This window comes from Ornithorhynchus anatinus, chromosome X3 (genome assembly GCF_004115215.2).
Source record: "Ornithorhynchus anatinus isolate Pmale09 chromosome X3, mOrnAna1.pri.v4, whole genome shotgun sequence".
NCBI classification, from domain to species: Eukaryota; Metazoa; Chordata; class Mammalia; order Monotremata; family Ornithorhynchidae; genus Ornithorhynchus; species Ornithorhynchus anatinus.
Window position 1 is genome coordinate 29,871,929 of NC_041751.1, and position 13,305 is coordinate 29,885,233.

Genomic DNA, 13,305 nt, shown 5'->3' on the forward strand with positions numbered 1-13,305 from the left:
AAAATTGCATCTTTGTGATTTCTTTTGCTGACTCCTCTTCTACCTCTCAACCCCTTATTGAAGGTGTCCTACTAGCCTCTGTCCGGAAGCCCTTGCCCTTCTCCATTTTTATCCACTTTCTTGGGAAACTCATCCACTCATAAGGCTTCACTTAGTATATTCAAAAATCTTCCTCTCTCACCTGACCTCTCCCTCACTCTCCAACCTCATCTCGGCTCTTGTCTCCAGGACTTCTCAAGGGAAGTGGCCTACCATAAATTTGCCAGTTATGACTTTTACCTAAACAGCATTTAATAAAGAAAATATTGTTTTCCTTTCTGCATCCAAGGACTTAGTACCTTTGGTTTGCTTTTGGTTACTAACGCATCACAACACAGTTAAAATGAGACAGAACCCATAGCTGTAGATTTACCTTGTCATCTGTCTCTCATTTTCAGTAACTTTCAAAGCCTTTGTCCTTTGAAATACCTACTGTTTGGCAAGTTTCCCATGCAAAATGATTAGGAGTGTTCTTATACAGATGCTTAAATTTCCTTTGGTAATGGTGAGATCTGAGAAATTCAAGTCACTGCACAAGCACTGCAGTACTATACACTAAGCTAAACCTGTTACTGTCGTGGGGGAAGGATTTTGGATTGTTTGTATTAACTAACAGATCAGTTGTTGTTTTGTTAAGGTTCCTCAACCCTCCTTTCATTTCTAAATCTAAAGTGCTCAAAATGTTAAGTAGCTAAATACTATGTCAGCAAACTCGGGGCACACTAGTAGATGCATTAATTAGTGGCATCTCTGACATCTGACTGGGAGTTATTCTCCACATTAGGACAGCTGTTCTTTTAGTCAGAGCACAGGTTGTGGTACCCACAGATGACTCCTGCTATCCAATTCAGGTAAGGGTCCGTTGGCTTAAGGCCCTCTTGAAGTTGTTCATAGCCTACATACAGCATCTTAAAATGATTTAAAAAGCAAAAGCACAAGTGAAAAATGAAAACAGATCGAATTTCTTTCTTGCTTTTTTTTGTTGTTGTTGTTTGGAAAGGCAAACACGTCAGCATCCATTTTTGCTTTGGGGGAATTAGAGAGGTTTTAAGGTTAGCTAACCTCATGTTTTTCCTTATTATATTCCTTTATGGGAAGCAGCATGCATTAGTGCTCATGAAGCTAATGATCTCAGAGTCATTTTGAGAAATTTTAAAACACAGAGTGAAGTCCATTAGAGCCAAGTTGCTGTTCATTTTAGACAACAATATAAGCACTGATGTTCCTAAGTGCAATGTAGATACAAAAGCACTTCATCAAGCCTGAAGGAACAGACTCATAATTACAGTTCATAATTATATTTGTACCTTTCCCCTTCCTGAAAGCAGAATTTCAGTATTCATTTTAAAATGCACAATACACAAACCTAATCCAATTATTAGGCAGGGCAATCAGATAATACATTTAGAGTGGGGGGGAGTCAATCTTTTCCATTTTGTTTCATTCATGATTATCTAAACAGCAGTCAGAAAACTTGTAATGACTCTGAATGGAATGATGGCTTTTTATGTTGTGCAAGATAGACTTACTGCTTCCTTGTTCAATCAGATTTGCTATCAGAAGTTTTGTTTTTAAACTTGTTTTATGTTTAATAACATAGTCATGCAAACCCCATGCCTTTTTTTCTCTCAAGCGCTCCCCGGATCTTGCCTTGTTTATTTCAAAATTCAATGTAGAATTTAAAAAGTCCATTCCTTCATATTCCTGGTAAAATAGACACAATGAAGCTAAAAAACCTTCTCTCCTTTCACTTTTGTGTCAATCCCATTTTTGGAGTCAAAATTCTTTGGTAAAACCCATTTTACAGTCTGCAGCATGCCTCAAAATGAAACAAATCACCATAACTTTGACAAGCATAATACATTCAGCTGTACTTTATGTTGACATACATTCTGCATTCCTTTAACCTCTTAATATCAACCATCTGCGGCATCATTCCCCGAATACATTTAAAACTTAATTTTAAAACATAGCTCCTGAACTCGGAACTTGTTTCAGTGACAAGCCATTTGAATAGAGACCTAAAATGACCAGTGGCTTCAGTAAGTCTCCCTCTCCCCGAAACAAAGGAGGTCAGGTACTCTGCTGATGAAATGGTACTTCAGATTGCCCAACTTTTACTTTTCTTGGTCTTGTTGGAATTCTGGAGAAAGACATTCATTTTCAGGTATCACAGCACAGTAAGACAGTGCCAAAACATTACAGATGTTCAAAGATGAAATCATGTCCTGGTACTTGATGAGAAGTAATGGATGACTTCCACTTCTGAATTGCATTTAGTGGTTCTTAAAGTTTGCTAATTTATCAAACACAGGTTTAATGAACTACTGTTTCTTAATAGTTCATTGTTCTGAAGTAATAAAGAGGAGGTTTTTTGATAGAGATAACCTCCAAATCAAACAAATGTTGCTGTTTTCTAGGAAAAATGTAAAAGTAATGCCTCGTTTTGGTAGTTTTAACTTTCAGATGTTATTCTGACATCAACCTGAAATGAAATCACATACCTCCACAGCTGACAAGGGGGAACCTTGAGAGAGATTTGAGAAGGCTGAAGATGTATAAACAAGCCAGATTGTTTTAATGAGGGAAAACCAAGGCTTATCCGTTGTTAAAGAAAGTGTTGAAAGAATTAGATTTGCATTTCGTAGATTCCACAGGCTATGGGAATTGAGTTAGGATCACTAGAAGTGATTCATGGAGATCTTTATTTTTTAACATATAACCTTATGAGATTCTGTGATGCCTTGCTTCCCTGTACTGCTGACTACAATGTAATATTTAAATATTTCAGAATACTAATCAATTAATTAAAAATGGGAATTTCAAAAAATGATTAACATTTATTTTTAAAGTCAAGTGCTTTTCAACCTTGGAAATATCAATTGCATTAGTGAAACTCCACTCCTTCCTTCCCCTCTTTCCCCCGCATAATTGTTTCTTAAAAATCAACAGAAATAAAACATCAACATTATCACTATGCAAAATGGAAAGTCAGGTTGAAGTTTCGAAAAGCCATTCATGACTTTCTGGAATTTATGAACTCTATCAGTGGCTTATGATGAAGATCAGCAAATTCCTCACTTAAGTTGACCTTTATTTGAGAAGGGGAATGAAGTTTTACCTGGATGGTGAACATGTTTGACTATTTCAGGAGGGCATTATAGACAAGAAATTGAACACTATTATTCTATTTTGTTTATTTTCCAGCTTAGAAATGGTGTTTCTCGTGGCACCATCTTGACAAAGCTGAAATGTCAGGGAACATTCTGTCCTGGTGTACCAGAAAGCCCCAGCTGTGGGATGCTGCCAGGAGCTGTGAATCCTAGGGCTTTTGGGTCCACAAATCCACCTCCTGAAAATCAGAGCATTGCTGGATCAGGCCCTGAAGATTCTGGTCAGAGCCACAGTGGATTTGGGGGATGCAAGAACACCCTGGGAGGCATGGTTTCAAGGGCCCAGGGAGTCTGGATGAGAATTAAACCAGCTAGGCATTCTGGTGTGACTCTGGATCTGTCCATGGGAAAATAGGTCAGGATTGTGAGTGTGGCTGCCCAGCCGATGCCCTGATCCCCTTGGAGTATACCTTCCTACTCCACTGCAACCCAGGGAGCTGACTTCACAACTATTCGAATGTTAGGAAGCCACTGGATCCCAGGATCCAGAACTTTATCATGTTCAACCCCACCCTCTGCTGTGGTTGTGACTGTCATGGGGTTACTGTGACTATCGTGATGATTTTCCTCTGAGTCACAAGAAGAAACTATTCTCCTCTAGCCTCATTACTCTCCTGCTATTGTTTTGTCTCATTGTCTTTTGTGTTGTTTTTGTGTTTACATTTTTTCTGTACTTATTTGGCTCTCATCAACTCCCTCCCCCACACCTTATTCTTAAATTGTAAATTCCTTGTAGGGCAGGGATCACATCTAATTCTTATCCATGCATCATCTTCCCCAGTGATTGGTACAGTGCTCTGCGTGTAGTAGATGCTTAATAAATATTATTACTACGACTTCTGAAATATTCAGCAGGCTTGTTAGCTTTGAGAGCTCTTCCAAATTTCATTTGTCCCACTCCCAGTTGATGAGATGGGGAAAATGCAAGTGGGCTTGGCAAGAATGAGGTCAATCAGCATTGCTCTAGCCATTCTGAAACCACTATAAAAATCTTAGACACAGGAATTTTGTTTTACTACTGAGAGCAGAAGGTGTGGGACAAGCTGAATAAATATTTTTCAACTTTCCTAGTGATATAATCCTTAATATTAACCAATAAAAACAGAAACATCCTTGGTCCTAAACCCATTTACTCACAATTCATCATGTGGAAAGAACCAACTATATATCAGAAATTTCAGAGGGAAGCTTAGAGGAACAGGGAAAGAGAGGGGAAGAAGGAGAGATATATGGGGTGGGGGAAGAGAGGAAATATCACTGAGTCCTTCCTTTCCTGAAATGATAAGATCTTTGGCCCTCCTCAAATTCTACTGGCTGTCCCATCTCCTCCCTAGAGGATCCAATCTGGGAAATGAAATCCTTCATGATATTGGGAAGTGAGTTCCCAGGAAGAAGGCACAGAATAAGCTTCTATGCTCCTTCGTTGTCCTTTGACTATAGTTCTGTTCCCAATAAAAACCTGAGTATTTCCATAGCCACACTCTGCAACATACTGGACTATGGAACATCAAAACCAGATGAGTGATTTGAGATTTAGAGAATACAACAGAGCTCTGAAATTATGCACCAGGGTTTAGTGAGCAAATCTCAAATAAGTGTCAAATTTGTGAGCAAACAGAGTGAACCATACAACAGTTTCAAATGCTGCGCCTCACGAGGCAGGAAGGTGACATGCTTAGCACTTGACTATTCCGGGACCAGGTTCAACAATTTAAAAAACCCTATAAAGTGGTTGGGTGTCATTCGGTGGCATCTTATTTGGAATTTATCCCTCTTCTACAGTAATAATAATAATAATAACTGGTATTTGTTAAGTGCTTACTATGTGACGAGCACTGTTCTAAGCGCTGGGGTAGATAAAAGGTAGTTGGGTCGACCTAGTCCCTGTCCCACGTGGGGCTCACAGTCTTAATCCCCATTTTACAGATGAGGTAACTGAGCCCCAGAAAAGTGAAGTGACTTCCCATGTGGCAGAGCCGGGATTAGAACCCACATCCTCTGACCACCAGGCCCGTGCTCGTTTCACTAGGCCGTACTGCTTCCCAAAGAAGGTAGCTTATGCTCTTGATAATGGAACAGAAATAGAATATTATCCATTCAGTCGCATTTACTGAGCACTTACTATGCGCAGAGCACTGACTAAGCGCTTGGGAGAGTACAATATTGTGAGAGAAAAATTCCCCCTCTCTTACCTTTCCCCACAAAAAAAGTTCGATTTTGGCTTGAACAAAGAAAGCAAAGCTCATTCGATTGGTCAGAAGTGTTGGCAGTAGCCTACCTTCTATTTCTATTCACTTACTTTTTTTCAGGGAAAATGCCTCATTAATCTTCACAGCATTCTCTTTGATGCGTGGCACAGATTACAATCATGCTTACCCAAATACAGAGAAAGATTCTGTTTATTGCCATCTACTATGCATATTAAAAGGCTTGACAGGTTGCTAACATTAAAGCTTTATACCACCTAGCTACTTGGTCCCAGGCAAGGAAGCAGTGAACCTCATATGACTTGTTTAGTGGAAATAGAGTGGCCAGATGCTTCTCCGCCCTTAGGTTAACTCTCTAGCCAGGAAGGGATGACAGGGGAGAAAGGAGTAGGTTAATTGATCTGCCTAAGAGACCCCAGAGAATTAAGACTAAAGCTGGGAATATTAGACCATTACCCCCCAAAGTGATACTAGATTGCAAAATATGTTGGCACTTCACTGGGAATTTTAAGGAAATTAGCAGGGATTGGAAGGTAGAATAGGCTGATTGAAGAGAGAGCACAGTGATGAGAGGAGGAAAGGAGGAAGGTGGAGAGGAAAACTTGCTATGTCACTTGACTTTTTGAATCATGATCAGGACTGACTGATTTAGCTCAGGGCTGAGACTGGCAAAAAGTGATGGATTGGGCAAGACAAAGTACAGTTAAAGCTGGATTCTCCTGTATTGATCAACAGAAAGTTCTAATATGGTCACTTCTGAAATTATCAGTACTTAGGTAATATTGTCCATTAATTCCTCATAAGGAACACCTTCGCTCAACAGGAGGTGTTACAGTAAATGGGATTTATTTTTGCCTTCCTTCAGGTGGAAAGGGGATGTGTCTGTCAAGCTGAAGACATGCCCTGGAAGTTCTTCACACAGTTCTCTTGGGGTGTCTTAGCAAGGTTGTTGAGGGTATAAAGCTGTCCTTCAGTTTCTAAGATGACCCTACTAATGGTAAGAGACCAGTCATATATGGGGGTGAAGTGGGAAGGTTTAAATAGGGTTTTGAAGATAGGAAGTATAGTGGTCTGTCAGACATGAAGAGTCAGAGAGTTCCAGGCTTTACCTTGGGCTACGTGGCTTCTATAGGAACTTTATTTCTAACTCATTAGCTCTTTCTAGCTCTCTATATGATGACACAAAATTTTATCCTGGGCAGTTTGACCCCTAGTCAATCAGTAATTTGGGCTCACTGAGTCCTTCTAGACTTCCTGAGGATTGAAATCATATGTAACTATTGGAGGGGTAGTTTATGGGATAAATTGGAAAAATTGAGAGCATAAAGGAGAGAGAAGATTTTTGATAACCTACTGAAACCTTGGGCAGAAGAGTAGCCAAATAAATGAGGAAAAGGTGCTAATGGGATAGGCAGGATGATCACAGCGGTAGTAGTAATAGAATTTAAGCTCTTGCTCTGAGCAAGCACTGTATTAAACACTAGGGAAAATTACACAGGTGGGAATTAGAGAAGGGGCTCACAGTATAAGAACGGGAGAGGGGACTGGAGACAGACACATCAGGAGTAATGAAACAAACAAAACAAACAGCATAAAAGATAAGGACAAGTACCCAAAATAAAATTTAAAAATCTTCAAGGCTCTGGGCTAGAGGAGCAGAATCTCAGACTTTTTGTGGCTCAGAGTCTACACCACCCCCAGAGCCACACCAACCTCTACAGCAGTGACCAGTCAGTCTCCCTGAAGTTTTGTGGTGGCCTCGTGCTGCGGTTGCTTTTCTCTTTCCGGCCTGAGCAGTGGAAGGCAGGATGGGGTGGAGTCTCTTAAGTAGCCCAGAGGGGAGCTGGTGCCCGTTCTTGAGGAAGCAGCGTGGCTATCACCCAGCGTATAGGGAGCAGGGGCTTCTGGGGACAGGAGAGAAGGTGATAATTCCCAGTTGTTTTGCCCAGTTTCAGAAGATGCAGAGAGGAGGAAGAAGGTCAAATATGCTGCTATTTTCTTTGACAATATCATCTTGTAAGTGAGCAAGAACATTCAGAAAATATCCTATGAATTTGATCAATGTAGACAGCCATGCTGGAAAATTTGATCCATAAATAACACTCCTTTTTTTCCTCAATCACAGGTTTGAGACCTGAATTATTCAGACAATTACCTCCCACTTTCCATTAGACTTTACTCGGCGAGACACAACCAACTCAATCTGTGTCTTGCTGTTCTACTTGATATTTCCCCATCAGTGTGTCTATCTTAGAATGTAAACCACTCAGAGCAGGGAACATGCCTTATTCATGAATACATTTCCTAAATTCCTCTTTCAACATCATACACATTGCATATATTATATGATGATGATGGCGGAATAGTATTACAAATGCCAGGTGGAACACCATGGGCATAGGGAAGCGGCATGTCCTTACTGGAAAGAACACAAACCTGGAAGTCAGAGGACCTGAGTTTTAATCCCACCTCTGCCAACTGCCTCCTGTGTGACCTTGGGCAAATCACTCAACCTATCTATGCCTCAGTTACCTCATCTGTAAAATGGGGATTAAATTCTCCCTTGAATTTCCACTGAAAGCCCCATGTGGTGCTCGGTCTTTGTCTAACCCAATTATCTTGTATCTACCCCAGCACTTAGTAGAGTGTCTAGCATGTACTAATCACTTAACAAATGCCAGCAAAAAAAAAAAAAGAATAGGAGTAGAAGGAAGACTGAGTGGAATACAGAAGCCAACTTAGCATGATGATAGAGTCAAAACAGAAACTTTACTAACATATAGAAGAGAATGCTAGACAACATCAGCCATTCAATAATAATAATAATAATAATGTTGGTATTTGTTAAGTGCTTACTTTGTGGCAAGCACTGTTCTAAGCACTGGAGTAGATACAAGGTAATCAGGTTGTCCCACGTAGGGTTCACAGTCTGCATCCCCATTTTACAGATGAGGTAACTGAGGCCCAGAGAAGTTAAGTGACTTGCCCAAGGTCATACAACTGACAGGCGGCGGAGCCAGGGTTAGAACTCATGACCACGGACTCCCAAGCCCATGTTCTTTCCACTGAGCCACGAAAAGAGTCATCATAGGTCATGGTTGCCAACCCTGTCAGTACCTAAAATTGAATATTTGTGTGGAAGGCCTAGTGGGGAAGCAGCGTAGATTAATGGAAAGAGCACAGGCCTGGGAGTTAGAGGTCCTGGGTTCAAGCCTTGACTCTGCCACTTGCCTACAGCATAACCTTAGGCAAGTTACTTAAAGTATCTTTGCCTTGGTTTTCCCATCTGTAAGATAGGGATTCCATAAGTGTTCTCCCTCCTATTTAGACTTTGAGCCCTATGTTGGACAGGGACTGTGTCTGACCTGATTATCTTGTGTCTATCCCAACTCTTAGTTCAATGTTTGGAGATAGTGAGAGCTTAACAAATGCCACAGTTATTATTAGTCAGAGTAACCATTTACCTTTAAAAGTGTACTGTTCTCTCTGTGGTTCTAGGTCTAAGATAAGCACTGGTAGAACTGCTGTAGTGGCTTTCTGGCATCTCTTTTCTATGCCGTAGATCTATCCTTCCAGAGGAAATGAACCAGTCTTAAACACAAGCCACCCTAGCAGTAATAGATGGAATAGTAACATCCTAATAGTAACGATAATAATAATAATGATGGCAGTTATGAAGCACTTACTATGTTCAAAGCACTGTTCTAAGCACTGGGGGGATATTAATTAAACACTTATGCTAGACTGCAAGCTCTCCTTGGGCAGGGAACAGTGTCTACCACCTCTATTATACTCTCCCAAGTGCTTAGTAGAGTGTTCTGCACAAAGTACTGCATCATGTATGCACTTGGATCCATGAAATTTGCGCATTTGATATCTCCCCAACCTCAACCCCAAAGCACTTATGTACATATAGATATAATAAATACATAAGTAATAATAAGTATAAGTAATATAAATTATTCATTTATACTAATGGCTGCCTCCCCTTCTAGACTGTGAGCAGGGAATGTGTCTGCTAATTCTGTCACCTTGTACTCTCTCACGTGGTAAGTACAGTGCTCTGCACATAGTAAGCTCTCAGTGAATACCACTGATGAGGGTGATTGATGAATAAGCACTGAATAACTATGATTGAGTACAGAGCACTGTACTAAACTCTGTGAAAGATTATTCAAGTGGATATTAGACACAGTCCCTGTACCTCAGGCAGCTCATACTTTAATATATATATACATATACATATATGTATATTAGGGGGAGAGGAGACTGACAAAGATGCATAGAGAATTATGAAAAAAACAACATGCACATGGACAAAGGCATAAAAAACCAGAAGTCACTAGGGGTGATTTTTAGAGAAGAAAAATTTCAGGTTCCTCACCTGTATGCCCCAGACACACTCCTTTTGGCAAGTATGTAAGATTCCCCAGGACACAGGCAGCTGCTGATTACCAGGGCATCTGCCCCCGAAGTCAACTGAAGTCTTCCTTAGGGGGAAGATGTGTGCAGGAGGGTAATTAGCTGATACCAAATGTTTGTGATAAAAAGTCAGCCAGCATTAATATCTTTGGCTAACTAATGAAATTGAAGTCTATCTCCTCGTGTTCCCAGAGGCCAATATGACCTCACTGGCTAAAATAAGTGTTATTGAATACTCTCTAGGAATGAATGTAGACAAGCCTCAACCTAATTCCTGAGAAAACTGCTCCCATTCTAGGGAAAGTACGAGAGTGTTGCAGGATAGCAGAAATTCACAAAAGGATATTATCTAATTTGTCATTGTTAGAAGACGTCAACAATATTGATTAGCACTGTTTTTCAACTATGAGACTGATGCATGTCATACAATTCAATATACTGTATTTTGTGTCCCAGACTGTCAAGCTAAATAACATTTCTAAAGATGTATTCATTCCTGATGAAGAATTAATTGTGATATTGTTCAAGATTTTTGTTAGGGGAAGAGAGCTAAAACTCAAGATATGTAAGGAATCCCCCCATGTATGAAGAAATAGCCCAATGGTGACAATTCCCCTGTGGTGTGTCTACACCATGGCACATTGGATGGTGTCGACAAAAGCAGGGAAAGTGAAATTGGCAAATTATGAAGATAATTTGATCAGTGTAGGCACCTGGATTACATTCTTTTTAACCCTAGGACATTAATGCATGCAACGGAGAAGAGTTTATAAAATAATGTATTTTAGTGATTGATCATTTTTGCACAGTTTACCATATTTTCCACTTTGCCCCATGGAGTAATTTGGGTTAAAATGTTGCCCCTTAGAAATCAGTTTGGAAGGTTGATATAGATATACTCTTAAGATGCCATAACATTTAAAAAAAACAGTTGTGCTCCAGGAAAGGGAATTTAAAAGGCATTCCATCACAGTAAATACAAATGATTATTTCTGATTAAGCAGGAAAAGAAATGATTGATAACTACTAGAACCTGTAGGCTTATACAGAGTGTCCTAGCTGATTTTTGATATTGTGGACCATTTCCTTCTGAAAACACGCTCCAGCCTTGTTTTTTTCTGATGCAGTCCTCTCCTGTTCTCTGCTAGTTGATCACTCTCAGTCTCTCTTGATGGCTATTCTGTCTCCCACTCCCTGTCAGTGTCTCTCAAGCTCAATCTTGGGTCCCCTTTGGTACTCAATCTATCCATTCCCTTGAGGAACTCATCCACTCCCACAGCTTCAACCACCACCTCTACGCAGATGACTCCCAAACATACCTCACTAGGTCTAGCAAGGCCACGCTGGACTTGCTGGAATGGAGGAGAAGGCCGGAAGGGGACTGCCAAACCTTTTAGTTTCTTCTCGCAGTCCCAAGATTGCCACACCCCTGGGGATTCATTCATTCATTCAATAGTATTCGTTGAGCGCTTACTATGTGCAGAGCACTGTACTAAGCACTTGGAATGTACAATTTGGCAACAGGTAGAGACAATCCCTGCCCGATGACGGGCTCACAGTCTAAACAGTATGATTGGGTTTGGACAGAATGAAGTTGGGGGGTGATGTTAATCCCCTCCCAGACACCCTCTCCTACTCCAGCCAGTATGTGAAAGCCCCAGGAAAGATATCAGTCTAGCCATGAAATAAGGTGAAACAAAGTCAAAAATTGGCCCTGAAAGGAGAGATCCTGAAGAAGGGGTGGATGGATTCAGAGTAAGGGACAGTGAGAGTCTGAGGGGCGGGGTAGGGAGAGGAATTAGGAAAACCATTTTAAGAGCTGAAATAGGAGGGAGAAGGAGTAATCGTTTCAAGAAGGTGGAAGAGGATGGAAAAAGAGAGGGGATGAGACCAAGACATGTCTGCTGTGTGACCTTGGGCAAGTCACTTTACTTCTCTGGGCCTCAGTTACCTCATCTGTAAAATGGGGATTAAGAGTGTGAGCCTAAGTGGGACAGGGACTACCCCAGAGCTTAGAATAATGCTTGGCACATAGTAAGGTACAGTAAGAAGGTGAATTTAGGAGGATCAAAGTATCAGAGAAGCCACAGGCAAAATGAGGAGATTCACCAAAGAGCCCTGAAGTACACTGTGAGAAGTATTTGCTTGATGTGGAGAGAAATGAGTGCCATTGGAGATTTTTGAAGAATAGAGAATCTTTTCTAGCAGGAATATGTAATCTAAGGGGAGAGACAGGAGGCAGGAAGACCACTGACGAGGCTGATCGTGACTGTACAAGGTAGGGGAAGAGCATGAACCAAGGTGGTCAATAGCTTTACAATGTTTTATGCAAGTTTCTTATGAGGATTGGCATCTTCCTATTTGAAATGAGTATCTGTTCAAAAATATCCAAGGAAAAAATTTGTGAAACTCTATTCAGAGAGCTTTTAATGTGAGCATTCAATTAGTGTGATTATCATTTTAAAGAGATACGGTAGAGCATTGGCAAAGGCATACATTATAGTTTGCTAGATATTTTAATATTCTATGTTTTGATATTCAAAAAAACTGCTATCCAAATAAAATGAAGTATTTTGTCCTTTGTCCCCTGAAATGGCAAATCCTGATCTTTTTTTTTCACTTCCCCTGCCCCACCCCCGCCAAGATCTTTAATTGTTTCTTTCATTGGAAAGAGTTTTCAATATATTACTCATTTTCTGGTCCTATGCACTGAAGGTCCTTCGTTTTAATTGTTCTCTACTGCAAAAAATCAATTTTGATGGGATGTGCTACTTACATTACTGCTTTGCACAAGGTTTCATTGAAAAAGGCAGAAAATATTTAACTAGGATTCCCTCTAACCTTGTAAAATAGTAACATTATTCTCCTGTCCAGGTGTACCATTTGGGATTTTGTTGATTTGAGTCCTACAGCTGATTCTGACAAGAGGCTCTGGTCTTCTCCCTCATGAGATGGATCACGTGAGAGCTTGTGCTGAATTTGAAACTCACGTAAGTGACAGACTGTCAGCTGCCATGTACCTGTGTAGTATCTCTGAAAAATTCAATTGTTCTGGGTTGAGAGAATCATTGTTTTTAATTATCTTAACTTTTTTTTTTCTTGATTGGTTAAGGTTCATGTTTTCCACTAGCTGGCTGTAGTAACACTCACAAAAAGAAAAAGTCTGCAACCTTGCTGCATCAGAATCCTTGCCTCAGCTCGTTATTGATCCACATGAACTAATGCATATGGATAAGGTAGAAAATTCCCCTTTTCTGAAAAAAGAACACCATTCACTCGTGTCTTTTGCTTTAATATCTATTAGAATTTTGGATTTAAAATTTTCTTGTAATGGTTCTTTTGAGATGACTAATGATCCATAATATAACTATATATTTATATGTACCTATATGTATATATTATAGGATTATAGAACAAAGTCTCCCTAGAACCAGTTCTAGAAGAACAGATCTCTTGGGGAGCTT

General features: G+C 40.2%; 1 long non-coding RNA gene across 1 annotated transcript in view; it reads left to right on the plus strand.

Annotated features, from left to right (window-relative positions):
• LOC114807647 overlaps positions 1-13,071 on the plus strand; it is a 43,094-nt gene extending 30,023 nt beyond the window's left edge. The window contains exons 2-3 of the long non-coding RNA XR_003755704.2: positions 12,716-12,831; positions 12,954-13,071. This is a non-coding gene — a long non-coding RNA (uncharacterized LOC114807647). The remainder of the gene's footprint in view (positions 1-12,715; positions 12,832-12,953) is intronic.
• The last annotated feature ends 234 nt before the right edge of the window (positions 13,072-13,305 follow it).